General features: G+C 40.3%; 1 long non-coding RNA gene across 6 annotated transcripts; it reads right to left on the reverse strand.

Annotated features, from left to right (window-relative positions):
- Nucleotides 1-1,732: 1,732 nt before the first annotated feature.
- Nucleotides 1,733-27,020, reverse strand: LOC144230890 (uncharacterized). Of its 6 annotated transcripts, XR_013334917.1 has the most exons (7): nt 26,321-26,868; nt 25,665-25,778; nt 25,021-25,153; nt 22,820-22,903; nt 20,158-20,229; nt 6,684-6,753; nt 1,733-1,902 (listed from the first exon to the last, which is right to left on the reverse strand). It is a non-coding gene; the product is annotated as an uncharacterized LOC144230890 (long non-coding RNA). The 6 variants fall into 6 exon arrangements; XR_013334915.1 differs by lacking the exon at nt 20,158-20,229 and having other exon boundaries at nt 26,321-26,865; XR_013334918.1 differs by lacking the exons at nt 20,158-20,229; nt 22,820-22,903; nt 26,321-26,868 and adding an exon at nt 26,938-27,020 and having other exon boundaries at nt 1,734-1,902.
- Nucleotides 27,021-27,554: the final 534 nt, after the last annotated feature.

Genomic DNA, 27,554 nt, shown 5'->3' on the forward strand with positions numbered 1-27,554 from the left:
TGTTTATTTTTGAGAGAGAGAGAGACAAAGTATGAGTGGGGGAATGACGGAGAAAGAGGAGACACAGAATCCAAAGCAGGCTCCAAGCTTCGAGCTGTCAGCACAGAGCCCGACATGGGGCTCGAACTCACGAATCACGATTATCATGACCTGAGCTGAAGTTGGACGCTTAACCCACTGAGCCACCTAGGTGCCCCTAAGATGGACATTTTCTAAGCATAAAGTGAGGTTTGGTATATTCGTTTGAGGTGTATGTGGGGGGAGAGGGAAGTGCCTTGCCCAGGCAGCATAAAAACAAGAGTTTACCTGGAAATTTTTGTTATGAGAGATGTGAATACTATTAAAGATAATATAACTAAGGGAAACCAAGGCAGTAAAGTATGTTATCTATTAGCCAAGCTTCCTATGTGTAAATCCATATTTACACAAGAGATAATTAGGGAGTGGTTATTTGATTATTGATGGATTTCGTGTCTTAGAGAAAGAGTCACAAGTAGGATTTCCCTAAATACCAAAATTCCTAATAATTGAATTATTAGGAAACTAAATTGAAAGCTAAACTACAACTAAACTCATTTGAAAAGCTGATATCATGTTAATTTACTAAAGTTTCCTTTAGTTGCTCTCCCTTTTTAAATGTTTTATTTATTAGAGAGAGAGAGAGAGAGTGTGTGTGTGTGTGTGTGTGTGTGTGTGTGAGTGAGGGAGCGGGTGGGGGGGGAGGGGCAGAGAGAGAGGGAGACAGAGAATCCGAAGCAGGTTCTGAGCTGACAGCAGAGCGCAACGCAGGGCTCCAATGCACACACCACGCTGTAAGATCATGACCTGAGCCAAAGTCTGAGGCTTAACCCACTGAGCCAGGTAGGTGCTCCTAGTTGCTCCCTTGATTAACCACTCCTCCACCTTGCATACACAGAAAACACACATACTAAATGGGGTTGCAAGGGGAATGCAGAAAATACATGTTTAAGAAGCTCCATGGGTCTATTTGCATATAAAGAATGTATATCTCTGGTGATGAGTGTTCATTCCTTAAAGCTTCTTCCAAAGGATTTGTTCTTCGACTTCTCTGGCTAGCCCAGTTTTTACTGATAATGTGTAGTTCAAAGTGATAGACGTACAAGTTACTAAGATTATTATATTTTTAAATTTCAAACTAACTCAGAATTATTTTCCTCCCAATTAGTCTGAATGAATGAATGGGATAGCATAAAGATTACAAAATGATTCAAGAAAAATTCCAGAGTCCAAGAAAAGGGTTACTGGCGATGCTTTTTGCTCACTAGGTTTAGAGGTTGCTTTTGAAACAGAAAGTAAAAAAGAACCTTTTCTTTTATAGGTGTGGTAGACACTGTTGGTTGCCAACTCTTCCTTTTTTAGGCGGTCATTCCCACCTCTCTTTGAAGCCAGTGTAGCTACGCGACCCAGTTTTGGCCAATGATACATGAGGTTTTGGCCAGGGTGGAAGGATGGATTTATTTCTGTGAATCATTGTCTTAAAAATGTCTTTTCTTTTTAAAAAAAATTTTTAATGTTTATTTATTTTGAGAGAGAAAGAGACAGAGTAGAAGCAGGGTTGAGGCAGAGAGAGAGAGGGAGACACAGAATCCAAAGCAGGCTCCAGACTCTGAGCTGTCAGCACAGAGCCCAATGTGGGGCTTGAACCCACGAACTGTGAGATCATGTCCTGAGATGAAGATCATGACTTGAGCTGAACTCAGACACTCAACAGACAAAGCCACCCAGGCATCCCATTTCTGCAAATAATTTTTATTTCTGATAAAAACAGAGATGGGGGTTCAATGCTATTCCATGAAGATGTGATCTTGGAGCTGTAGCAGCAATTCTGTTACGAGGAGATGACTATCCGAGGATCAACCTTCAACACTCAAGGATGTCAGACTGGAAAGATTAAAAAAAAAACTTTAATGGCATCATCAAGCTACTTCCAAACCCTGGAACCATCTATCTCCAGATAAATATGTTCATTACTTAAGGCAGGCTTTGTCACATGCCCTGTGACTTGCAGCTATATATATATGCTAACTGATGCAACAAACTTGACAAAGGATTCTTCAACTAAGGCACCAATACGCCCATTTGACACCTCTGTGTAAGTTAGAAAAGTTGCTTCTTCCTTTAGATGGATTTCCTTTAGATGGATTTAGGTCCCACTTCTTTTGCCAGGTGCCCTGGTCCCTTTATCGATCACCAAGTAGCCTCCTTACGAGATACGTGAGAGGGCTGCGTCTCTTCAGAGGACTCTGGTTGAAGTTGCCAATTCCAGATAAGGGGGAGAGTGCTTTCTGTCACTTGTGGACTTAATTTGATTTTTAATTGGCTAAAATTTGGGCTGTTGTTATTCTTTTTGCTTTTCATTTTATTTATTTTTGTCTATTTTAATCACGTATACATATTTTTAAGTTAATTTGTTTATTTTGAGAGAGAATGCAAGTAGGGGAGGGGGAGATAGAGAGAGATAATCCTAAGCAGACTCCACAGAAAGTTGTGGAGCCCGACTTGGGGGCTCAAATTCATGAAAATGTGAGACCGTGACCAGGGCCGAAATCAAGAGCTGTACGCTTATCTGACTGAGCCACATAGGTACCCTACTTTTCATTTTAAACAATGAATTTGTTTTTAACTCCAAATCCACTATTAAACTGTCCATGATTCGACAGTGCACCCCAAAAAAACAATTCTGGGAAAAATACTAGTTAATACAAAATTCTTTTTTACATTTTTACAACCAACAAACACTCTGTTAGAACTGGGCTGACAAAGAGAACATTGAAACAATATGTCCACCTGCGGTATGAAAAACTCTTATGGTGCAGCTTATTTAATTCTCCTACTCCTTTATTTAAACTACTAGGGACACTTTTGTGTGAAAAAGAGAGCTAGCATGACATAATTTAGCTTTCACTTGATGCAAATAAGAAATTTACATACTAGGTCAGCCTCTACTAATTAGCTGGCACTATGTCATTTTCATCATGGTTAGCCAAAATTTCAAGTTATTAAATAACTTAAGCCAAAGTATTTTTCTATGCAAAAGCCTAGTTTTGTCTACATAACAGGTAACCTTAATCAACACGAGTACAGCACTATATGCAGGAAAATTATTGTCGTTTTGACTTTAAGACATGCAAATTAACAACAGTCTGACATGCTTTCCCACTAATTAAATACTATATGCTGTTACTTTAGATATTCATTGGTACAAACTCGGCTAGAAACAAACATGAGGACTAACACTGCATGACAAGATCCAAAATAATCTCATATTAGATGATCATAAAATGTAGATGGAACATTTTAAAAAATCCTCTTTGAAGTCATAGATGCATTTGAAAACTTTGAGATAACTCATTTAAAATATCTAAGCTGGCAGCATGAATAGACAGAGCAATCATCACAAGTAAACTCAGGATATGGATGTTAGAGCGAGACCAGGGAATAATATACATGACACATAATATATAAAAATATATTTACTTATATATTTTATATATAGGTATGTATTTTATGTTTATATTTACATATTACATATAAAGTATCTACATTTTATATATATGAAGTAAATATAGTTTATATAATTATATATAAAGACATAAATAAAAACAGATAGATACATATGAATCTATATTTATATGTAAATATATATGAACAGAGAGAGAAGAGCTATACAAACTCAATTTTAAGATTTACTACAAAGCTATAGTAATGAAGACAGTATGGAATTGGCAAAAGTAGAGACACATAGATGAATGAAGCAGAAAAACCCTGAAATAGATTCACTGACATATAGTCAACCGAGTTTTGACAAGGTGCAAAGTCAATTCAATGAAGAAAGTATAATCTTTCCAGCAAATGGTGCTAAAACATTTCAACGTACATATGCAGAAAGGAAAAAAATAACCTTAACACATACTTCACACCTTATCCAAAAATCAACTCAAAGTGGATCATATACCTGGATGTAAAATGTAGAACTATCAAGCTTTTAGAAGAAAATATAAAATTGGCATCATCTTGGGTTTGGTAACTAGTTTTAATATATGACACCAAAAGCACAATCCATAAAAGGAAAATGTTGATAAATTGGACTTACCGAAATTCGAGACTTAGATTTTGGAAAAAAAATCGTTAGAATAAAGAAAATATTTGTAAATCACATGTACAATAAAGGACTTAGAGCCAGAAGATAAAGAATTGCTCTCACTCAGCAAGAACCCGGATAACCCAATTAAAAAAAAAAAAAAAAAGACGAAAGATATGGTTCTAAAGAAAATATACAAATGGAGAATAAGCATATGAAAAGATGCTCTAAGTCATTAGTCTTTAGGGTAATGTAAATGAAAACCATAATAGATATCCATTACAATGGATAAAAAAAATTTTTTTTAATTGCTAATCCCCAATGCTGGTTAAGATGTGGTGCAACAAGCACTCTGAGTCATTGGTTGTGGAAATGCAAAATGGTACAGCTAGTTTGGCAGTTCTCAGCACAGTGGAACATACATTTATCATTTGGCCCAGCAATCTGAATCCTAGGTAATTATGAAAGTGAATTGAAAACTTGTATATACAGACATCTGTAAATGAATATTTATAGAAGCTTTACTCATAATCACCCAAAACTGGGGGCTGCTGAGATGTCCTCAAGAGGTGAACAGATGAACAAACTGTAATCCATCCATACAGTAAAATACTACTCGGCAATTTAAAAAATATGAACTATGGATTCACACAACAACATAGATGTATCTTAGATGCATTTGGTTGGGGCACCTGGTTGGCTCAGTGAGTCTTCCAACTCTTGATTTCTACTCAGGTCATGATCTTATGGTCGTGAGACACAGCCCTGAATTGGGCTCCTCACTGAGCGTAGAGTCTGCTTAAGATTCTCTCTCTCCCCTTCTTTCTGCCCCTCCTCCCACCCCTCAAAAAAATTGTGTGTGGTATGTGTGTGTGTGTGTGGGGGGGGTGTTAGAAAACATACTACATACACATCCTTGTCTACCTACCCAAAGGGCTTAGAAACAATGATACCATGGGGCGCCTGGGTGGCTTAGTCGGTTAAGCATCCGACTTTCGCTTAGGTCATGATCTCGTGGTTCGTGGGTTCGAGCCCCGCGTCGGGCTCTGTGCTGACTGCCAGCTCAGAGACTGGAGCCTGTTTCAGTCTGTGACTCCCNTAAGACCAAGACAAGGAAAATACAAGTCTGGTGCTTCTTGTAGTGCTACTAAGTAAGGAAGCGCTACTAAATAGAGAAAATGAGAGAAAGAGGGAGGAAGGGAGAAAGGGAGGGAGGGAGGAAGGAAGGGGGATAGGGCATGTTTAGAGGTATCCGAGACCACTGATAAACGCAGTGCTATGCTAGCGGAACTCACAGGATTCTATTGCATTAATGGCTAAAGTCTATTACAATGACACAGTAAGATTACATAGCAGATCATTAAGTTGGGAAAGATGCATAGAATCTGGAGAAATCTATCCACAGCCTTTCCCTCCCAGTCCAGGAGGGGGCAAACTAGGTGTGCTCCGTTTCTGGTAGTGAAAATGCAGTGGCACGTACAGAAATGTTTCTCCTAGGGAAGCCCATTGGAGACTCAGGGTTTTTCTTGGGGGCTGGTAGTATTGGCATTCTCTGCCTGGCAACTATGACAACCGTGGCCTCTCAGAAAGAGGCAGGTGTTCAGTGGCTTCAATGGGCAGATCAAGTTCAGAAGGGCATAGAGCTTTTCATATCTGTACAGGGAACTTTTTTACAAGCCAAGTTTCCACATGCCAGCCAAGGGCAACCTTATGGGCAGTAAACATAGCAGCCTCTGACCCATGTTACCTCTTTCCTGTACAGGGCATATCAGGAAGACACAGGGACAACCCAAAGCTACCCCCAAAAGACAGAATTGGAACAATCCAAACAACAAAATAAGTAATCACAGTTTTGGATTATAATTCAAAGAATAAAATAAATATCCATGAGCCTATACTGATATAAATAAGAAAACAAATAAATTAGTGGTGGCAGGGTATATATGAGGGGAACCAAATCTTACAGAAGGATTTCAAATAATACGTATAGAAGGAATCAGGGATATATTTTTAAAAAAATTTTAAGAAAGTTTATTTTAAGAGAGACAGACAGCATGAGTGGGAAGGGGCAGAGAGAGGGAGAGACAGAGAATCCCAAGCAAGCTCCATGCTGTCAGCACAGACCCTGTGTGGAGCTCGAACTCAAGAGACTGTGAGACCATGACCTGAGCTGAAACCAAGAGTTGGGGGCTAAACCAACTGAGCCATTCAGGCGCCCTCCGGGACATTTAAAATAACCATTGGCACACCATGGTAATAATTGCTGCAGTCAATATCCCCTAAAATTAGAAGCAGAATATTTATATAGCCTTAAACTATTTCACCAAAAATATTAGTTATTTGGATGGTTGAAATGTTTATATGGGCACAAATTCTTTGATAATTATCTTTAGGAGGTAATTAGGAGGTAAAGCCTAATTCCCTTCTCCTTAAATGTGGATTGGACATATTGATCTGTTCTAACAAACAGAGTATGGAAAGGGAAAACGTAATTTTACAGTAGAGAAACCTGGCATACATAATTTTAACCAAGTGGCCAAAGTTAACATCATCAATAATAAGTTATATTGATATCGTGTACCTCTGATATGATGTCATGAAAAGGGCACTTCTCCTCTGTGATGTCATTTCCAAAAATCCGTGAGCTCAGTCTAGTAATGAGAAAATATCAGAGAAACTTCAATTTGGGGATGTTCTACAAAATACCTGACCAATACTCTTCAACATTGTCAAGGTCTTGAAAAACAAGGAAAGACCAGGAAACTATCACAGATTGAAGGGGACTTAGATGCAATGACTAAATGTTAATGTGGACTGGATCTCAGAACCGAAAAAGGTCATTAATGGAAAAACCGGTGAAATTGGAATGAAGTACAGTACAGTACAGTACTAACATTGATTTCACCTTGTCAATCTTGTACTGTGGTTACATAACATGTTAACATCGAGGAAGCCAGATGAAGGATATCCATGAGCTCTCTGTATTTGCAACTCTCTTGTAAATAAAATCTAAAGTTATTTAAAAAACAAACAAACAACGTTAAGCATGTAGGCTAGCACACACTAGTTGTTAGCTGATGTTAGCTTCTCTTAATTTGCTTGATAATCATCCCCAGAGGGTGATAATGCTGGGAAATTTCTCATTGCCTCTCCTCCAAATAAAGTGTGTTTCTGAGGATGACTGACTTTAGTGGCATTTATAAGCTTGGGAAACTTCATTGCCCTTTAAATGAACAATATCACGGTGGAAAGTTACTAGGCAGATAGTTCTGAAAATCAGTGCTTTTGGTCAATTTTTGAGTTGCCAGCAATACCTTGGTTTCATTGTCCAGTGGGTGGAGACGGGTTTCCGGAGTGCCGACGTGGCTGGGCAAGAACTCAGTCTCTGGACTGTGACCTCTCAGGCAAGATGAGCTAGCTACACACACCCCCAGCGCAGGCTGTGAGCCTGCCACCCAACCCTCCCGGCCTGGGTTCTGAAGGCTGTTTGGAAGTATGTGACCTAGGATGCAGGAATCAAACCAACACTTAGAGTCGGAAATATCTAAAAAATGGGACAGTGTGAAAGTGTGGCAAGTGTGGGCCTGATTGCTGGCCCCGAGGGCTCTAGATGTCACTTCAATGGTGGTCAAGTGAGAGGCTGGTAAAGAGTGAAGGGGCAGCTTTGGAACATGGACTTATTGTAAGCTGTACTGTATTCCCACCCATGCTTCACCCTACAGTAAAATGCTTGTTTTTCTGTCATTGGAAAAGAGCTTTGTAGTTTTACCCTGGCTAAACTCCTTCCTTGGTGGCTTTTATAAAGCTCCAGTAAAGTCGTTTTTGCTTATTATTTATGTTCTTACCCACTTCCAGGAAGGATGTACGATGGCTTATTCACCAAACAATTTTGCTAACCCTAGGCCTCCATTCTTTTCCAGACCATCTGTTCCTCTTCACCATGAAGTCACAGCACTAAATTTGTGACAGTACAATAATTTCCATGGTAACAGGATGTGGTCTTCACCACTGAATCCTGATTTCACTCTGACCAACATCAAGCAGCAGGGTGACTGGGGAGTGTACGCTGACATTTTCTATTCTTTTTCAAGTCTAGTTTCTCTGAAGTTCTTCCTTCTGATTCTAAAATCTTAAATTCAGCCTGGATATGTGTTTTTGCAGTTTATGTATGAGGCATTTGTCCAGTGAATGACTAGATATGCAAGCCAAAATATAAGATGTTGAGAAATATCAGACAAACCTATACACCCAATGATGTATAAACTTGCCTGAAGGTGGGGTGCTTAGCAAAGTCCTGGCTTGTAGAGAAGAAACGAGAACAGGGAATCCATTTAAAAGACATGAAACTTCTAAGCTAAGAAATTTGCTTTGATGACTGTGATAAGCAGTGGGAGGCATCTGACCTAGTTCCTAGTCAATGGTTTCCTTATCTCGCTTAGCCTGAGTAAGACATAAAAGGGTCTTCCCATGTGAGCTCAGACCGTTTGATCAGAGGATGATAGATAGGCAGCTTTATTCATATGAATGACCAATACGTGGATATTTTGTCCATTTGTTTTCATCCCACACTTCCCAGGTATACAAACTTTGGAGAACTTAGAACACCATTTGCTACATGTGGAACTAACTAAAGGGCATGAACTTTTTAAGAGAACTAGTTATTGGAGGGCCGCCTGCGTGGTTCAGTCATTTGAGCATCCGACTTCAGCTCAGGTCATGATCTCATGGTACATGGGTTTGAGACCTGTGTCGGGCTCTGTGCTGACAGCTCAGAGCCTGGGGCCTGCTTCAGATCCTGTGTCTCCCTCTCTCTCTCTCTCTGCCCCTCCCCTGCTCATGCTCTGTCTCTCTGTCTCTCTCAAAAATAAACATTAAAAAAAAAATTTTTTTTTTAAAAAGACCTAGTTAAACTAGTTACTGGATTTCAGAAACAAATACCTGATTGGTGCACTAATCTAGCAATGTTACAGGACAGACTATAACAGGCAAGGATTGTTATATTGAGGCTTTGCTGAGCATATTACATGACATATACATGATATGCATATATGTCATATATATGTATATAACAAGAAAAAGTGTAACATATAAGAATGGACTATATTTCCTCTATTTCTGTTCTCCCCCAGCTTCCTTGTTGAGTTGGTAGGGTAAGTCAGGGAAGGTGATGGGAAGAAAGTGTGATAAGAGACAGAAAGAACTGGAGAAGCTACGTGATTTACCTTAATTTTTAAAAAGATAAGAGATTACCCACAGTGGAGAAGCTGTGTAAGGAAGTGGAATGGGACAGAGAAAGTAGGGTAGTGAGGAATGAGGGAGTGGCTGAAAAGCAAAGAAGCTGCTCTGTGGCGTGGGGCTTTGGGGAAATAAATAAGGAGGGTGCTAACTAAGGTCTAGTTATGTGGTGTGATTCACTAAGTCTTTAAGACTTCAGTAAAGATAAGTTATCTTGCAAAGCTCTCTAAAGATGGATTTGTGTCTTTTGAAATAGATGAAATATTCAGATGGACATTAAGGCTGGAGTAAGCCCTAGTTTGGCATACAATTATATGTAATATAAATTAGTAAAATGTATATTTTCTGAGGACTCTCTTGAGGAACATAATCAGTGGTGCCACCATCTATGGCTATCTCCTACCTTTGGAGAACACGTTGGTCAGAGATGGGTGGCATTTTATGGCCTGGACTTTCTAACTCTACTGAAATTTAATTTTAGCTTTAAAGGATTTAGAATTCAGTTGAATCAAACATGGAAGGGTAGAAAAGTCACTATTACTGACCCAGATTTTGAGGCCTAAGAGAAGGCAAGACCAGATTACAGAGAGCATCATGACACCTCAAGGACAGGTCTCACTGACAGGAAGATACTACATTCAGGTCTGGTCCTATCTGCCACTGATCTCTCTGAGTCTTGCTACAGATTGTAATCACTTAGAAAATGCAGAGCTTCCTGCTGGCACTCATGCCTAGGCATATGGTAACAAGGGGGAAGGAAGACCTTGCACGAAGGTCAACATTACTTTTAATGTCATCAACATTTTCCAAGTATGAACATCATAATGGAGGATATGGAATGATTCAGGGGAGGGTAAGTTAAGACCAGATGAAGGTGACCATCAGGATAGAAAGTGGGACCAGGAGAAGAGTAGAAAGGATCAGCTATTCCCAAGTGTCCTATATAACATTAGCCCATAAGTGCTATGATTTAAAAAAAGGGTTCTGTGGGAAGATAATTTTGAGCACATTGCATAATATTTTTTTCCCTTTGGGGAAATATATACTTGCATATTATAGGCTCTAAGAAGTCTTGTCAAGAAAACAAAAATCCTGCTTAAACTATTGTTGCTCAAATGTATTTAGTCATGAAATACATTATGTTAGCAACATCTATTAACATCCAAAGAGGCAAGTATTATTCAGAATATACATTGATTAGTATTAGGATAGATGATGTGTATGAGACCATTTTATAACAGGTTATATTACTCTTTTTTACTTATTTATTTTTAATTAAGAAAAAATTTTTAAAGTTTTATTTATTTGTTTATTATGAGCAGGGGAGGGACAGAGAGAGAGGGAGAGAATCCCAAGCAGGCTGCATGATGTCAGCACAGAGCCCAATGCCGGGCTCAAACCCACAAACCATGAGATCATAACCTGAGCCAAAATCAAGAGTCAGATGCTCAGCCAACTGAGGCACCCAGGAGCCCCTATTACAGGTTATATTAGTCCTATGGCTTAAAAAAAATACTGAGAGCCATAATCTATTGTCAGTCTAGAGTCAATTACTATGCCTTTTGGCTTTCCTGTAATTTCAGTGTAGAGCTTCATTCTACTATACACTCAGACACTGCTTCGTGAAAACTAGGTGAGGTTTGTAAGATGCATGCTTTTCTCCATTTCTCCTAAATGCTCAGTACTTTCATTATCCTGTTACTACACAGGAACTCTCATTTGGCAAATCTCGAGGGTGTAATCCTTTGCAGGGTTGCATGCATCAGAGGTTTTTAACTCCCTCCCACCAAAACCAACCTCTTAGTTAACTTTCTGCTAGAGAGAACCTATGAATTACCCCATCTTGTCACCAGGCTAGCCAGGTTGTGTATTTGCAGCATAATAGGGGTTTACTGAAAATATCCCTTTACCTGATGGGTTTTCAGAACTGGAGCAGGTTAACAGGAGGAAATGTTTTGGGTTAGATGGATCTTCAATGATCCACAGATTGTATCACTTGAGAGTCACGTCTTGTCTTTACATGAAGGGGACTCAATCTGTTGTATGATGTTCTATTTGAAGGAGCCATGCTTGACTGTGTGGTATATTTCTTTTCAATAGTCCTAGAATTCCTGGTGCAGTGTTTCATATGTAACATCAAGTGTAGGGGAGTATCTATTTATGTTTAATGAATAAATAAATGACTATCTGACAGCTGGGGATTTTTTGTTTTTAATTTTAATTTTTTAATAGGTAATGCAGTCACATGACATAAAATGTAAAGGGCACAAAAGAATATGTGATTAAAAGCATACTTCTGTCCTTTTTCTGTCCCTCAGGCATCCCATTTTCTTCTCCAAGGCAATTATTACTAATTTCTTTTTTTATTAAAAATACTTTTAATGTTTATTTTTATTTTTTAGAGACAGAGACAGAGCATGAGTGGAGAAGGAGCAGAGAGAAAGGGAGACACAGAATCCAAAGCAGGCTCCGGGCTCTGAGCTGTTGGCACAGAACCCAGTGTGGGCCTTGAACTCACAGACTGTGAGATCGTGACCTGAGCTGAAGTCAGACACCCAACCAACTGAGCCATCCAGGCACCCCTATTATTACTAATTTCTTAAATATCCTTCCATGATATTCTATGTATTTACAAACATACATATTTCCATTTTTCACATTGATGAAAGACGGCTCCTGTGATGTGAGAAAACCCAAACCACATAGAGAAGTCATGTGTAGGTACTCCAATCTCCAGTTAATATAGTCTAGCCTTTGTCACTGTAGCCTAGACATTGGAGTGAAAAAGAACCCAGTCATTCAAGTGATTACCAGCTGTTCAAGTCTTTTCATCTGAAACCCTGAACATCATGAAGCTGAGTCAAGCTATCCCTGAATTCCTTTCACACAGAATCTGTAAGTATAAAAACATGCTTCATGTTTCATGCTACTATGTTTTGGAATGATTTGTTGCACAGCAATACATAGAACACATGCAGGATGCAACTAATTAGCAGCGTCAGAGAATAAAAGACATGGTGGAAGTAATATTTGGAGAGATGATACTGAGAATTTTCTAAAGTTCTTGAAATGAAAGCATGTATTAGGCGCAAAACAATGAAAATAAATTCATACCTAGATGTTCTGTAGTGAAGATGCCTAACACTGAGAACAAAGAGAAAGTTTAAAAGCCACCAAAGAGAGTACATAGATTACCCATAAAAGAATGACAATTAGATGCCAGAATTCACATCAATAACAACAAATACCAGAGGCCAATGTGGTAGTATCTTTGATGCATTAAGGGGAAAATAACTAGCAACACAGATTTCTATACCTAGCTAAGTTATAATTTAAGAATGATGAATGGGGTGCCTGGGTGGCTCAGTCGGTTAAGCGTCCGACTTCAGCTCAGGCCATGATCTCACGGTTTGTGGGTTCGAGCCCCGCGTCGGGCTCTGTGCCGACAGCTAGCTCAGAGCCTGGAAACTGCTTCGGATTCTGTGTCTCCCTCTCTCTCTGACCCTCCCCTGCTCGTGCTCTCTCTCTCTCAGAAATAAAAATAATAATAATTAAAAAAATTTTTTTTAAATTTAAGAATGATGAAATAGAGAACTTTTCTTTGAAAGTTGAATTTACCAACCACAAATTTTTATTGAATGAATTAATAAAAGCATGTATTTCAGTAAAAATAAAAGTGAATTAACAATGAAAGTGTGGTATTAAAAAAACAAAAGTTAAATACAAAAACAGAAATTAGACTGACAAATCTAATTATACATTGATTGTATAATACCTGTTTTACGTTATGTTGTAAAAAATATGGAACTAAAATTTTAGATGCCAAAAACTGCCCAATACATTTGGTAGCTACAACACAATCTTATTGGAATAGTAAGATGGTTGTATTTAACAAACTATAAATTGGGGGCATCTGGGTGGCTCAGTCAGTTAAGTATCCATCTGACTCTTGGTTCTCAGCTCAGGTCATGATCTCACAGTTTGTGAGGTTGAGCCCCAGATCAGGCTCTGCTCTGATGGTGTGGAGCCTGCTTGAGATTCTGTCTCTCCATCCCTCTCTCTCTGCGCCTCCTCCACTTGTGGTCTCCCTCTCTCCCTCTCTCTCTCAAAATTAAAAACAAACTTAAATTAAAAAAAATTAAAAACTATAAATGGGAAAATTAATGGTTGAGTATTCATTTATAAATTTAAGAGTAGCTGCTTGTAAGCACAGATAAAATATAATCTGTAGTTTCCAAATCGGTGGAGGTAAAAGAAAAGGAATAACAAAAGGTTTTCAATCTAACAAAGGCAGGAAAGGCAAACCAACCAACCAACCAAAAAAACAAGGTGAAAGCACTGTAAACAGAAAATCAGAATTACATGCCAGCAATCACCCAGAGAATTTCAAATGGATCATACTTAAATGTAAGTATTGAACTTCCCAGTTAATAAAGAGATGGTCAGGATTAAAAAAAAACCCAGGTATATGCTGTTTACAAAAGATCTGCCAGTAATAAAATAACAGAAAGGCTGAATATAAAGAAAAGGAAAAGTTACAATAAGCAAATAACCAAAAGAAAGTTGGAGTAGAATATTGGTATCAGACAAAATAGTTTAAAGCAAGTAAGTATTAATAAAGACATACTACATACTGATAAAAATTACATTATATTAGAAAATGAAAAAAATCACCAAGTTCTATCCAGCTAACCCTATAACTATGAAATTTTTAAAAAGTAACAGAATTGCAGGGAAAAAAAGTAGATCAACAACTGTATTGGAAATTTTAAAATTTTTTAAATATTCCTTTTTTTAATGTTTATTCATTTTTTGAGAGAGACAGACACACACACACAGAATCTGAAGCAGGCTCCAGGCTCTGAGCTGTCAGCACAGAGCTGGGCACGGGGCTCGAACTCACAAACCATGAGATAATGATCTGAGCTGAAGTTGGATGCTTAACTGACTGAGCCACCCAGGCGCCCCTTTATTGGAAAATTTTAATATATCTTTATTAGAAACTAACAGATGCATTAAAGCTAGAATTAAGTTGAGTGGTTGGCTATGTTTTTAGTGTTACTTTGCCTTGTGTGCAAATTGTAATTTGCAGCTCATCTTAAGTGGTAGCTCTATCTTTCTACCTACTCTGTGGAGCCCTCCCTCATGTAGATCCTGAGGCCCTGTCCCAGCCCCCAGTCCAGAACAATGTATCTCAGGGCTCCTGTTCCTCATCAGGGATATTGGGGAACAGGGCTGGAAAGCAGTCTGGCACAAGTCTTGAAATTTCTCTGCTTACTTCCACTACCAGGGACAAGCAATGGTTGGTTGGTTTGTTCATTTTGTTTTTTAAACTCTAGCTCAGGGTGCAAGTCATAGCTTTTCCCAAATCCCAGTTTCACAGCGAGTCTGACTCAACAGGCCATATTCTGTATGGGGTGCCCTTGCTCTCCATTACTCTGAAGGATTCAGAGTCCTAGCCAACTTCTACCTGCTTTCAGACCCAGAGTCAGGTCTACAGCTTTGTCCTCATTAACCCAGTTGTGTTGCTCATTCGATCTGATGTCAGGAGTTAATAATCTTGTTAATGAACGCAGAGATGTTTTCTTTTTTTTTTAATATTTTAATTTATTTCTAGGAGAGAGAGAGACAGCATGAGCAGGGGAGGGTCAGAGAGAGAGGGAGTCACAGACCGAAACAGGCTCCAGGCTCTGAGCTGGCAGTCAGCACAGAGCCCGATGCGGGGCTCGAACCCACGAACTGCGAGATCATGACCTAAGCGAAAGTCGGACACTTAACCGACTAAGCCACCCAGGCGTCCCTTTTTTTTTTTTTTTTAATATTTTAAGAGATGTTTTCTTAAAAAAAATGTTTTTAGGATTCCAGTTCTTGAAGATGTAGAAATTCAAAGCATGAGCTCACAATACTGTTTTAACTATATTCCTGTGCTAGTGTGGAACTCTGTGGTCTTGCTACCTTCTTTGGCTTTACAGAGTAATGGGGATTGAGGTTTTTGTTCTATTCTCAAATGCCAGAAACCTATTTAGAATATCTATAAATCTCCTCGGGGGGCTTCTGGTTTCAGGTGGGAGGCAGAATACAAAGTCTCCTTGTTTTTTGCTCTCATCTCTGATTTTCTGCATACAATTAGAGGAATTTTTTTAATATGTTCTAGTGCTGAAAGCCTTAGTCCTATATCATCAGTCTTTGTCCTGGATTCTCTAGTCTATGCGATTTTGTAACCTTAAATTTTGAAATCCATAAGGGCACAAGATAAAAGAAATAGGGGTGAGAGTAGGGAGAGGAAAACCCCACAATTACAATCTCATTATTATTCTACTAGAAAAGAGATTTCCCCTTTCTGCCCTTGTGTGCTGAATCTATCTTCTACTGTTTCCTCAGAAGCCATTCTCTTGTCTACTTAGGCTATCTTATCTATCATTTTCTATTCTGGATCCTTTCTTGCTGAAGTCTCTCACCTCTTTATAGACAAAACCTCTCCTAGCTCTCTCATTTCGTAGGCAAGCTTTCTGAAACCCCTCAAGTATCTTTTCTTACCATCTACATGCTGATGACTCCAAATCTACAACTTTGGCTCAGATTTCTCTCAGATTCTACATGTCCACAAGACTTCCTTAACCCCAGACAACTGCAGTTCAATATGTCTAAAACAAATTCTTATCTTCACATCCATACATCTCTCTGACTGATTTCTTATGTTTTCTATTTTCATTCAGTTTCCCCAAGCAAAAACCTAGGAGTCTCCTTGATTTCTTCTTCTCCCTCCTTCCCATCCAATAAGCGGCTAAGTCTTTTCATTCTATTTCCATTTAAGGAATGTTTACAGTTATTTATTAGGTATCACTAGAGCCATAGCTTTAAAATGAATTAAAGATGAGGTTAGGTAGCAAATTTTTTAAAAAAATTGAAATGTCATTAGATGCAAGGTAAAAATAGTTTCAGTAAAGAAACTATGATTTGTATTGCCCAGTGGAACATAAAGTTTGAAAAAAAAACTTACAAGAGATTTTTAGATTTGGTTAGAAAGTTCTTTGTGATTTCAGTTACCTGAGAAGTAAAAAAAGGACTTTCTTTCTGTAGAGTAGATGGTAGTAAATAGCAGTTTAACAACTTCCTGGATTGTAACTGTTTTGTATTTTTTTGTTTTAAAATTAAAAAAAAATTTTTTTTTTAATTTGTTTAATGTTTATTTATTTTTGAGAGAGAGAGAAAGAGAGCGAGTGAGCAGGCGAGCAGGGTAGGGGCAGAGAGAAAGGGAGACACAGAATCTGAAGCAGGCTCCAGGCTCTGAGCTGTCAGCGCAGCCTGAGACCGGGCTCAAAACTCACTAACTGTGAGATCATAACCCGAGCCTAGGCTGGATGCTTAACCGACTGAGCCACCTAGGCTCTCCTGTTTGTTTGTTTTAAATGGTGTTTTCACTCATTCCCAAATGGGTAAAGTAGGGTGACATTCCACTTTGTAGTGACAGGATAAATTCAGATGATATCTTTTGTTTCAGAAAATATCAGTCTTTTAAAAATTTTTTTTATTTTAATTTTTAAAATTTATTTCTTTGTTTAATTTTTTTTTAATGTTTTTATTTATTTCTAGGAGAGAGAGAGACAGCGTGAGCAGGGGAGGGTCAGAGAGAGAGAGGGAGTCACAGACTGAAACAGGCTCCAGGCTCTGAGCTGGCAGTCAGCACAGAGCCCGACGCGGGGCTCAAACCCACAAACCGCGAGATTATGACCTAAGCGAAAGTCGGACGCTTAACCGACTAAGCCACCCAGGCGCCCCTTAAAATTTATTTCTGAAAGAGAGAGAGAGAGTGACAGGGTGAGCAGGGGAGGGTCAGAGAGAGAGGGAGATACAGAATCTGAAACAGGCTCCAGGCTCTGAGCTGGCTGTGAGCACAGAGCCCAACGTGGGGCTCGAACCACGAACCACGAGATCATGACTTGAGCCAAAGTCGGATGCTTAACTGACTGAGCCACCCAGGCACCCCAGAAAATATCAGTCTTTAAAATGGGAATACACAATTTCTTTTGGTGTATACCAGCCTCCTTCATCTGGATCATTATAGGAATCATCTCCAATTGTCAAAGATTATAGGCAGCAAGACCAGAGATGTCCCATGCAGAAGACAGAGATTATTGAGTCCAAAACATATTTTACTTTTTTTTTTAAGTTTATTATTTTGAGAGAGAGAGAATCCCAAGCAGACTCTGCCCTGTCAGCATGGAGCTCAAGATGGGGTTCAATTTCACAAACTGTAAGATCATGACCTGAGCCCAAATCAAGAGTTGGATGCTTTACCAAATGAGCCATCCAGGTGCCCCTGGAAGTATATTTTAGAGGTCATCTTTCTTGTTTTTAAGACAGATTGGGGATCTAATCTCTTTTTAATATCTCTCATAGAAAGTAGATTCTAATAGGTAGGTGTCTAAGAACTATTACTACCACCAGGCAGTGTATCTTCCTCTTCCTTCAGACTTTATGGTCTTTTGCCTCTTTTGCTTTCTCACCCATAAATAGAAAAGAAAAAAAAAAGAAACCAAAAGCACAATGTTAAGGTTCCTGACTGGTCACATTGCAGAGAAATGTGGAAATGCAGGTTATACATAACTGGGGGCGGGGGGGGGTTCAGAGGTATGACCTAAAGTCAGGAAGAGAAGAGTAGTCTAAAGGTAAAAGAAGGGGGCGCCTGGGTGGCTTAGTCGGTTAAGCGTCCGACTTTTACTTAGGTCATGATCTCGCAGTTCATGGGTTCGAGCCCCGCGTCGGGCTGTGTGCTGACTGCCAGCTCAGAGCCTGGAGCCTGTTTCGGAGCCTGTGACTCNTAAAAGAAGGTAGAAGGGATAAATAAAGGTTTAATTTTGGATATTTATTACTTAAAATGTTCCTTGTATGAATCCCGTCTAGGGAATTCCATCTTTCTCAGGCTGTGATGGTTCCCACTGGACCCAAAATTACCAAAGAGGGTCAGTAATAAAGCATTTCAAAGATGACCACCCCCATCAGTTTTTGTTTGTATGAAAGTATATCAATGCCTGATAGTGCATTAGGGTGAGCCTTAGGAAATGCCTTAGGAATTGCTTATAATAAGATTTTTGTTTCAACCACCAGGATGTGAGAATCTACTACACTTATCTTTCATCTATCTCCTTTTCAATTTCTTTTTTTTAAATATATTTTTATATATTTCTAGGAGAGAGAGAGACAGTGTGAGCAGGGGAGGGTCAGAGAGAGAGGGAGACACAGACTCTGAAATAGGCTCCAGGCTCTGAGCTGGCAGTCAGCACAGAGCCTGATGCAGGGCTTGAACCCACGAACTGCGAGATCATGACCTAAGCGAAAGTCGGATGCTTAACCAACTAAGCCACCCAGGCGCCCCTCTCCTTTTCAATTTCTAATGTTCCTTTTAAACTCCTGTAATGTGGTGGATAGTTCTGGCATTCTTTAAAAACAATGACAAAAAATGAAACTCCTGACAATAATAGTAACAACAACCATCTAATTTACTTTACTCTTTGGTTAATGGGAGATACTAACATATATGAGAAATAAAAGCCACCCATAAATAGTTTGCCTCACAGAAATAACTGATATTAATATTTTATTGTCTTTCTATTTTCTATGCAATTCTATTTTGCAGTCATACTTCATATGTACAGTTTTGTATCTCGCAGGTATATTTACGTCTAAAATACTTTTGGATATAGTTTTCCATCACATTTCTGAACAGTTGAACTGTATATATTCCTTTTCCTGCCAAGTAATAGAATTTGAAAAAGTTAACTCTGCAAAGTCTCATTCCGAAGGACTTTGTAGTTGACTGGGACACGTAGGTGGGTTATCTGATTGCATGTCTGCATTTGATCTCAAGGTGGAATGATTCCAAAGACCTCTACCATTATTACTCTGTAATATAACTATCTCTTTACTTAGTTGTCCTCTAAACTTTAAAATATGACAATAAGACTGTATTGTTCACCATCTCTACCCCAGTGATGAGCATATGATTCAACACAGAAAATTCTCTGTTTCTGAAGATTAAATGAATAAATAACTAAATACTAAAATTCTAGCGGATCCACAAGTTTTCTTAGTATCAGGATATATACAGATTAAGGTTCTCAGACATAAATTTAGTTCAGATTTGTCCTTTTTTAAAAAAAATTTTTTTAAGCTTATTTATTTATTTTTGAGAGACCAAACACTAGTGGGGGAGGGGCAGAGAGAGAGGGAGACAGAGAATCAGAAGCAGGCTCTGTGCTGTCATGAACCATGAGATCATGACCTAAGCCAAAATCGAGAGTCGGGTGCTCAACTGACTGAAATCAGGCGCCCGTAGTTTAGATTTGTCTTGAAAGAACAGTGAAAGACTGAGAAATGATCATCAGTTGAATGTTCCTCATAGACCCTAAACTTATAACTCAACCTATGACTCCTACTGTGCTTTAATGCTAAAATTAGGCTGTCCCACAAATACTTATAGAAAATTAATTTCATCTTCTTTCTACAGCTAATAACCTCCTGTAACGTCGAGGCCGCTGCTGCCTACATTTTGGAAATATTGGCATTCTAACACTTGGCATGTGCCATAGGCTTGGTCTCACCACAGAGACATTGTTAAAGAGGTAAAACTATGCATGTCCTTTTGGATGAAGGACTGGATTGCTTGGGGGTGGGAGCAGTATAACAGAAAGCTTACAGCCATTGGTTGAGAGTGAGAGAGTGAAAGAGAATGAGCCAGAGAGCCATCCCAGGGATGTTAGTTTCAAAGAGGGCAGGGGAAAGCACAAGCAGCTGGGTTTGCTCCTTATGAGCCTCCTTACCCTCCTCAGCTTTGACAGATCTTGGATCTCATCTCATTCCAACAAAGAACTGCTAGTGAACGGAGACATCCTCTGTAAGGAGATGAAAGCTGTTTTCCCTCTTGGCAATTTATGATTGGTTGTATAATACAGCTGGCCGTGTGATTTTGAGGCAGTGTGCTAGTACCTCTCTCTCCACAAATGCAATTCTACATTTTGTGTTTGTTTTTTAAAAATAAGTGTAAAGTCGAGTGAGTGAAGCTCTGATTTCCCCCCATATGCATAATAACAGCAGTAGCACCTGTCGGGGTGCCTATGAAGCGCCTTGTACTCGTAGGTATGATACACACACTATCTAACTGAACTTGGACGATCTGCTGCCAGAAACAATTTCAATATATCACTTACAGTGAAACTGCATGTGGCCCTTTCCTTAGCAAACTTACATTCAATTTTTTAGCCTTATCCCAACACACAATGTAAAAAAACCACAATAAAACAATAAAAATCAATAATGGGGCACTTGGGTGGCTCAGCTGAGCATCCAACTTTGGCTCAGGTCATGATCCCGCGGTTGAGGAGTTTGAGCCCTATATCGGATTCTGGGCTGACAGCTCAGAGCCTGGAGCCTGCTTCGAATTCTGTGTCTCTGCCCCTCCCCCACTCATGTTCTGTCTCTGTTTCAACAATAAATAAACATTAAAAAACTTTTTTTGAAAAAAAAATTCCAGAAATTTATAGACACTGTTCTGGTGAGAGATACAAAGATTATGGAGTGTTCCATTCTATTCTATGAGTCACTCTTCTTTCTGAATTTTTAAATCTATTTTTTCTATCCTATTTACCAATTAGGTGATTTCCTCTTTTTTCTCTTGCCAGCCTCCCCCAGCAGTGTTTTTACTTTGTCACACAGTAAAAGGGTTGACTGCTTCCCCTGTTCCCAAATCTGAAAGCATAAAAGTTAAGTAAAAATGATTTGGATATTGAAGACTTCTTTTTCTACACTCAAGTATGGGACTTTGCTGCAAGATAATTGATGAGTTACCCATAATCTCCTAAGTGTGCTCTTTACTCATTACCTAAGTAAATTTCATTTAATTAAAACTTTCATTTTGTTAAATATCATAGCAGATTTCAGTTCACCAGATGGGTTGAAGGCCCAGTGAAATTCTTTTTTTATTGCTTAGGTATTACTCCTATGTTCTGTAGTTAGGTAGTCAAGAATTTTAAGCATTTATATGAATGCCATGGTCTAAATTTCTATTTTTTCCCCAAGATTCATTGATTTAATAAGTATTTACTGAGGACCCCTGGTGTCAGGCACCCTGTTAGGGGAGTGAGAAAAACAGTCACTGTGTCTGCCCTCATAGAACTTACAGAGCTGACTGGAGGGAACAGACATTGAACAAAAAGAATTACAATCCTGACAAATGCCATTAAGAAGGAAGGGAAGAGTGCTGAGGGACTATGTAAGAGATGTAGTTAATCCAGTGTGATTAGGAGAGGGGGTGGGTAGAGATGATTTTTCCAAAGAAGTTCAAGTTTAGGCTTGAAGCATCAGAAGGGAGAAGAGTGGTCCAAGAGAAAGAAGGGAACAGCTTGTGTAAAGTCTCTGAGGAGAAAAGGCTGTCGCCCACTGAGAGACCAGAGAAAAGGTCAGTGCGGCTAGAGTGGTGACACCAGGAAGTGTCACAGTAGAGGCAGGCAAGGGCCAGACCACATAGGTCATCCTAACCATGGGGGACTTTATTCTAAGGGTAATGGAAAACCAATGGAGAATTTAAGCCACAAAATAAAAAACATTTTATAGCCTAATACAGCGAATACATAGAATACGTAAATATATCAATGTGTAGGAATTTTTATTAATATGGGACAAACTATCTAATTTTCTGACATGTAGAATTTTTCGGAAAATAGCAAAGACCTTATAATAGTTAAGCAGAGCAGAACGATCCTTGGGCGTGTATCCTTAGTATGCCTTGAAGTGACAAACTTACATCCCAAGTTTCTTCACTTTCCATCTATCACGTATCATGCGTTGCAAATAGAGGTGATTAATGAAGACAGCGAGAGGAAGAAGGTGTACATGTGTACATGCACATGTGTGGTCACATGTGGCTTCCCATGGTTTTGAAAAAGAGCAGATTTATGGCAAAGAATATCAGTATCACATTCTCTGTTTTCAAAAATAGTAGTCTGCCCTACAGAAATTAGGGAAGTACGGACTGTAAAATAAAAAAAAGATTTTTTCTTCTTTTACTTGAGTATTTTAGGGAAAAAAATGGCAGCTTCTGGCTAATACAACAGATTTTGACATGAAATACATTGATTTCAAACTAGGGACACCAAGATGATTTCTGAAGGACTGTGCTTGGAGCAGTAAAGAGAGGTCCCTGAACACTATAGCTCTTGGACAGTATAGAGTATGAGAGACTGAAGAGGCTAATGTTTAGTTTTCTTTTTTAATACTCTTCAGTCTTCCCTAGGAGAATTTCTTCTTGTCTTCTCCAGATGGTTGGTGGCCATTAAATTAGCAGATAAGATTTTAAGGTGTGGTTCTTTCCCAGAGGTATTTCTAATTGGGAACTGGGAGAAATTCTTGAAGATTAATAAGGTTTCTCTTAGTCAATATTAGGAGAGCAGAGAAGGAGAACGTGCTCTGACTACCATTCTCTGGTACCTCAATGCCTCCAAAAACCACAATTTCTTCTCTAGGATCTCGGACTGCAAATCTTCCCGACTGTTCTTCAGGCTCTGTGACTCCCTGGAAGGAGTGAATGAATAAATAAATACTTGGCAAACTGTTTGAGAAAGGCTGCTAGCCTTTGGTCTACGAGACCCTGAGCAACGAGAGACCTGGGTTGAAATGTCAATTTGTGTCTGACTCACTATTTGAAGAGAATGAATCACTCAGTTCTGTGGTCTGAGGTGTGGTACTAAGGACAGTACAGACTTGCTTCACACACTTTGTGTACTTGACTGCTGTTCTACTCATCAAAATAGAAACACGTTTATTAAGTACCTAATTGTGCACACGATTTGGAAACATGCAGAATATGTAGGCTAAAGATTAAAATAAATTAGTGCTTGTTATGGTTACATGGGTCAAGTGAGATGTCTATTATTATAAAAAAGGGAGGAGGCGTCCTGTGTATTAATTATCAGGTTACCAAAGCTCTAGGTAAATGTAGCAGGAATGTTAAGAGTAGCTTCTCAGGAAGTACTTGCTCTCAGGTTGAAGACTGGACACTGTTTACTTGGGCCAAAATGCAGTTATTTTTTAAAAAATTCTTTTTAGGGGTGCCTGGGTGGCTCAGTTGGTTAAGTGTCCGACTTTGGCTCAGGTCATGATCTCACAGTTTGTGGGTTTGAGCCCCGCATTGGGCTCTGTGCTGACAGCCAGCTCAGAGCCTGGAGCCTGTTTCAGATTCTGTGTCTCCCTCTCTCTCTGACCCTCCCCTGCGCATGCTCTCTCTCTCACTCTCTCTCTCTCTTTCAGAAATAAAAAAAAAACATTAAAAAAATTCTTTTTATGGTTTTCATTTATTTTTGAGAGTCAAAGAGAGACAGCGGGAGCAGGGGAGGGTCAGAGAGAGAGAGAGAGAGGGAGATACAGAATCCGAAGACAGGCTCCAGGCTCTGAGCTGTCAGCACAGAGCCCGAAGTGGGGCTCGAACCACAAACTGTGAGATCATGACCTGAGCTGTAGTCGGATGCTTAACCGACTGAGACACCCAGGCGCCACCAAAATGCAGTTATTTTAAGTTATTTTTAGATAAAAAGTTATTTAAAAGTTTCAACCCTCTAGAATCTGACTCACAATGTTCTGATACTGTATTCTTTTTGTGATCAGAATCATGGGTAAAGAAATCTATCTTCCAGCACCGAATGAGAAAAAATTTGGGTGTGTGGTCAGACCTATGAGTATTACAAAGACTAGAGAAGCTACCATTAAAAAAAATGATTTTAGGGGCCCCTGGGTGGCTCAGTCGGTTGAGCGTCTGGCTTTGGCTCAGGTCATGATCTCGCCATTCGTGGGTTCGAGCCCCGTGTCGGGCTCTGTGCTGGCAGCCTGGAGCCTGGAGCCTACTTCGGATTCTGTGTCTCCCTCTCTCTCTGACCCTCCCCTGCTCACGCTGTCTCTGTCTCTCTCTCTCTCTCTCAAAAATAAATAAAACATTAAAAAAGAAATTTAACAAAAAAAAAGATTTTATGCTGCAGTAGTTCTAAGTTATTCCTTTTAGCTTGATATAAAGGAGTAAAAGGGCAAAAAGAAAATTAATATTTATCAAGTCACTTATCCTCAGTCACCTATATCATCAATAAAGTTCACAGGAAGCCTATTTCCATTTTGGTCAGGGAAGAAAAATAAGAAGAAACTGAAGGTTAGAGGCTGAGAGGGAAGAGTTGGAAGGCGCACTCAGGTCTGCTAGCATTTGATCTTTCCACAAAAGTACTTAGGTACAAACTGAAAAACTTAAGAGGATTAAGAGTTTCTCTTTTATTTCTTTTGGTTTAGATGTAATCTATATCTGCAGGGAAAGAAATGAATAAAAGCTATTAGTATAGAAGCTTCTATTCTACAAATCTTTTGATGGGAGGCAGGGGAAAGAGATGAGATTGGAGAATGTACATTAAGCAATATGTAAATTCTGGGCCATAATTTTTCTGAGTTTTATTGATTTTCAGAAGTTATTTTCAAATGGGCATTGGTGTCTTACAACCTACAATGTAATGTAAATGTTATAATTCTACCTAGTTTGTAGGGCATTGTAAAGCTATTGAAGAATGTCACAAAATTCTTAGGAAAGCTGCTATAAAATACAAAGATTATTTATATTTCTGACCCTCATCTGTGTACATGGGATACTCTGTCATTACCTTAATTACTGCATTCACCATATTGCATTCTTATCACTTCTCCATCCTCTGGTATCTCTACCAGAAGATGCGTTTCTCCAAGACAGGGACAATGTCTCTTTCACCATAGTATCCACAGTAACCTGGGCATAGACTGAAATATAATAATGCTTAGTAAATGTTTGTAGAAAAAAAAAACAACCAAAGGATTCATCTTTCTGATCCCAGTTTTCTTATTTCCAAAATGCGAAGACAGTAATATTCTCCTAGATTGCTTATGAGAAGTGTCATGACATATGCTCAAACACTGTTTACTGGAGATAGGAGCCACACACATAAAAGGTGTTAACTGTGCCGATTCGCAATACATTTCGGGAAAGAGATGTAGGGTATTTTAGATAATATGTGGTAGTAATCTCCATCCTTGGGCTCTAGGGTTGAAGGAAATGCAGCACCTACACCAAAGATGAGAACAGTATTTCACTAGGTGGCTCTCTTTTCCGTGAGTGGGTGGCGCGTTGGTGCAGGGAGGGGTCACAGGGGGCATTCATTATACAGTTGCAGTCACCGCCTCCTCGCGGCGCCGCATCACAGTAGGTGCTCACAGGGGGAGGGGCATAGGTTAGTTTCTATTTCGTTAAAGATAATCTATTTTTCGGACTTACCTCAGAGTAACCTGTACTTTCATTTTCTCCAAACGAATACATGATGTTCCATAAAGACAATGGTCTAGTCTTTTAATGGGTGTGGTCTCAAGGATCTTGAAAGTGCCTCCTCACCTAGCATGGAAGACAGCAGGAATCAGTTGCTCAAACCGAGCTAAACCAAAACAGCCCATTAAAATCTTGTTTTAAACTATCTAGTGAGGGCTGCATTCTGGGGGGTGAAGGTGGGGGGTTTTACAGTTGCACTGCCTAAAGTACTTTGAAACAGCGGCGTAAAAGACTCCACGATACGAATCGAAATATAATTTGTAAAATGTCAAGTCCTTCAAGCCATTAGAAGGACCATTTCTCCAGCTACTTCTCACACTCCAGGTTATCAATGACCCCATTCTTTATTTCTGGTTTTTAACCCCAAACCTGACACAAAATACACATAATAGACTTTCAGAAAAATTTAACAATGAAAATCCTCTTCCTCGATGCCTTTCCTCGGAACCTCGCACCAGTATCTATGTTCTTCTCTATTTTACCGCGCCAGTATCTAAGTTCTTCTCGATACTTTTACCCAAAGTTTCCCTCTCCTACCCAAAAGATACAGTGACAAGTTCTAAAACAGAGCAGCCCCATCAGAGAAGTCTGCAGAGGGAGGAACTCACAGGACAGCCTTCGATAATTGCGTGGACCCCCACGGGGGAAGGGGTGCCTTCGAGAGGGAGGGCATCTCACCACGTTCCTGGCTCTAAATGCTAGAAAACCACTTGTTACTCTTCTAGGATGTGTTCCCGCTTTCACTCGGGCTTCCCCGCGGCAGGAGGTGGCTCAGTCGCCGAGGGTGTGTATTGGGTACGCTTTGGGGGATTTCGGAAAGGGGGCGACCCGCCAGGAAAAGTCTAAGGTGGTCCCTGCCCGGCAGGAGAGGAATCTGGGTCGTCGTGTGCCGTTCTCCTCCCTTAGGGACCCCGTCCTGGCGGGATCCCGCCTCTCAGAGCCGGAGGCAGTCCTGGGGAAACCCCTAGCCCGCCTCGAAGCTTCACGCCACCGCCTCGCCCTTCTCGTTCCAGCTCGCAGCTCGCCAGCCTTCAGGCCCGGCGTCTGCCTCGCAGGCCCGGCCCTCTCCACGCCCGGCACTGAGAGGAAACTGGAGGTGGTTCCAGCCCGCAGGCGGGTGGAAAAGCCCACGGTGAATGCCTCGGGGGCCCCCTCATTGTAGCGGGAAGGGGAAAGGGAAGAGGAAGTGAACCTCACCGCCCAGTAGATCACCCGGATTCCCAACCTGGGGGAGGCCTATGGACGGAAGGGAAGCCAAGGGGGAACCCTGGGCACTTTCCCGGGAATCCATTCGCCAAGGGAGGGTCACCCAGTCCGCACACATTGGTTACTATGACAATACAACCACAGCCGCCAGTTGCCATGGCAGCTGCTTATCCAATCCGATTGGTTTCCTTTCTCTTCCTCCATGGGCTCCACCCTATCCCCTCCAACAGCCTCCAGGGGTGCAGTGGGAGGGGCAGCAGACAGGGGGAGGGGGTCCTTAGCGTCACCCTCCCGGGCGCGAGGGAAGACTAGAGTTGAGGGACTGGCAGGCGGAACTGTAGGAGGAAAGGGCAGCGTTTCCGGTAGGAAAGAGTGGAGGAGTGGAAAAAGGAAGAGAGAAATTGGGTGGAGGGGAAAGACGGGGGAAGACTTTGAGTGTAACTCCTGGTTGATTTGGGCTCGATGTTCCTGGTGAGGCCGGGGTTGCCCCCTCGCGCGGGAGAGGGGTGGGTTGGCCGGAAGCCGCCAAGCGCCTGCAGCCGGCCGCTCAGCAGCCGCACAGGGCCCTCACGGGTAGCCGATCCCAAGAGGGAGCGCTACAGAGAGGCAGAAGTCACCCGGAGGGACGGGCGCCAC

The sequence above is a fragment of the Crocuta crocuta genome, unplaced genomic scaffold (assembly GCF_008692635.1).
Source record: "Crocuta crocuta isolate KB4526 unplaced genomic scaffold, BGI_CrCroc_1.0 scaffold3, whole genome shotgun sequence".
In the NCBI taxonomy this organism is placed as follows: Eukaryota; Metazoa; Chordata; class Mammalia; order Carnivora; family Hyaenidae; genus Crocuta; species Crocuta crocuta.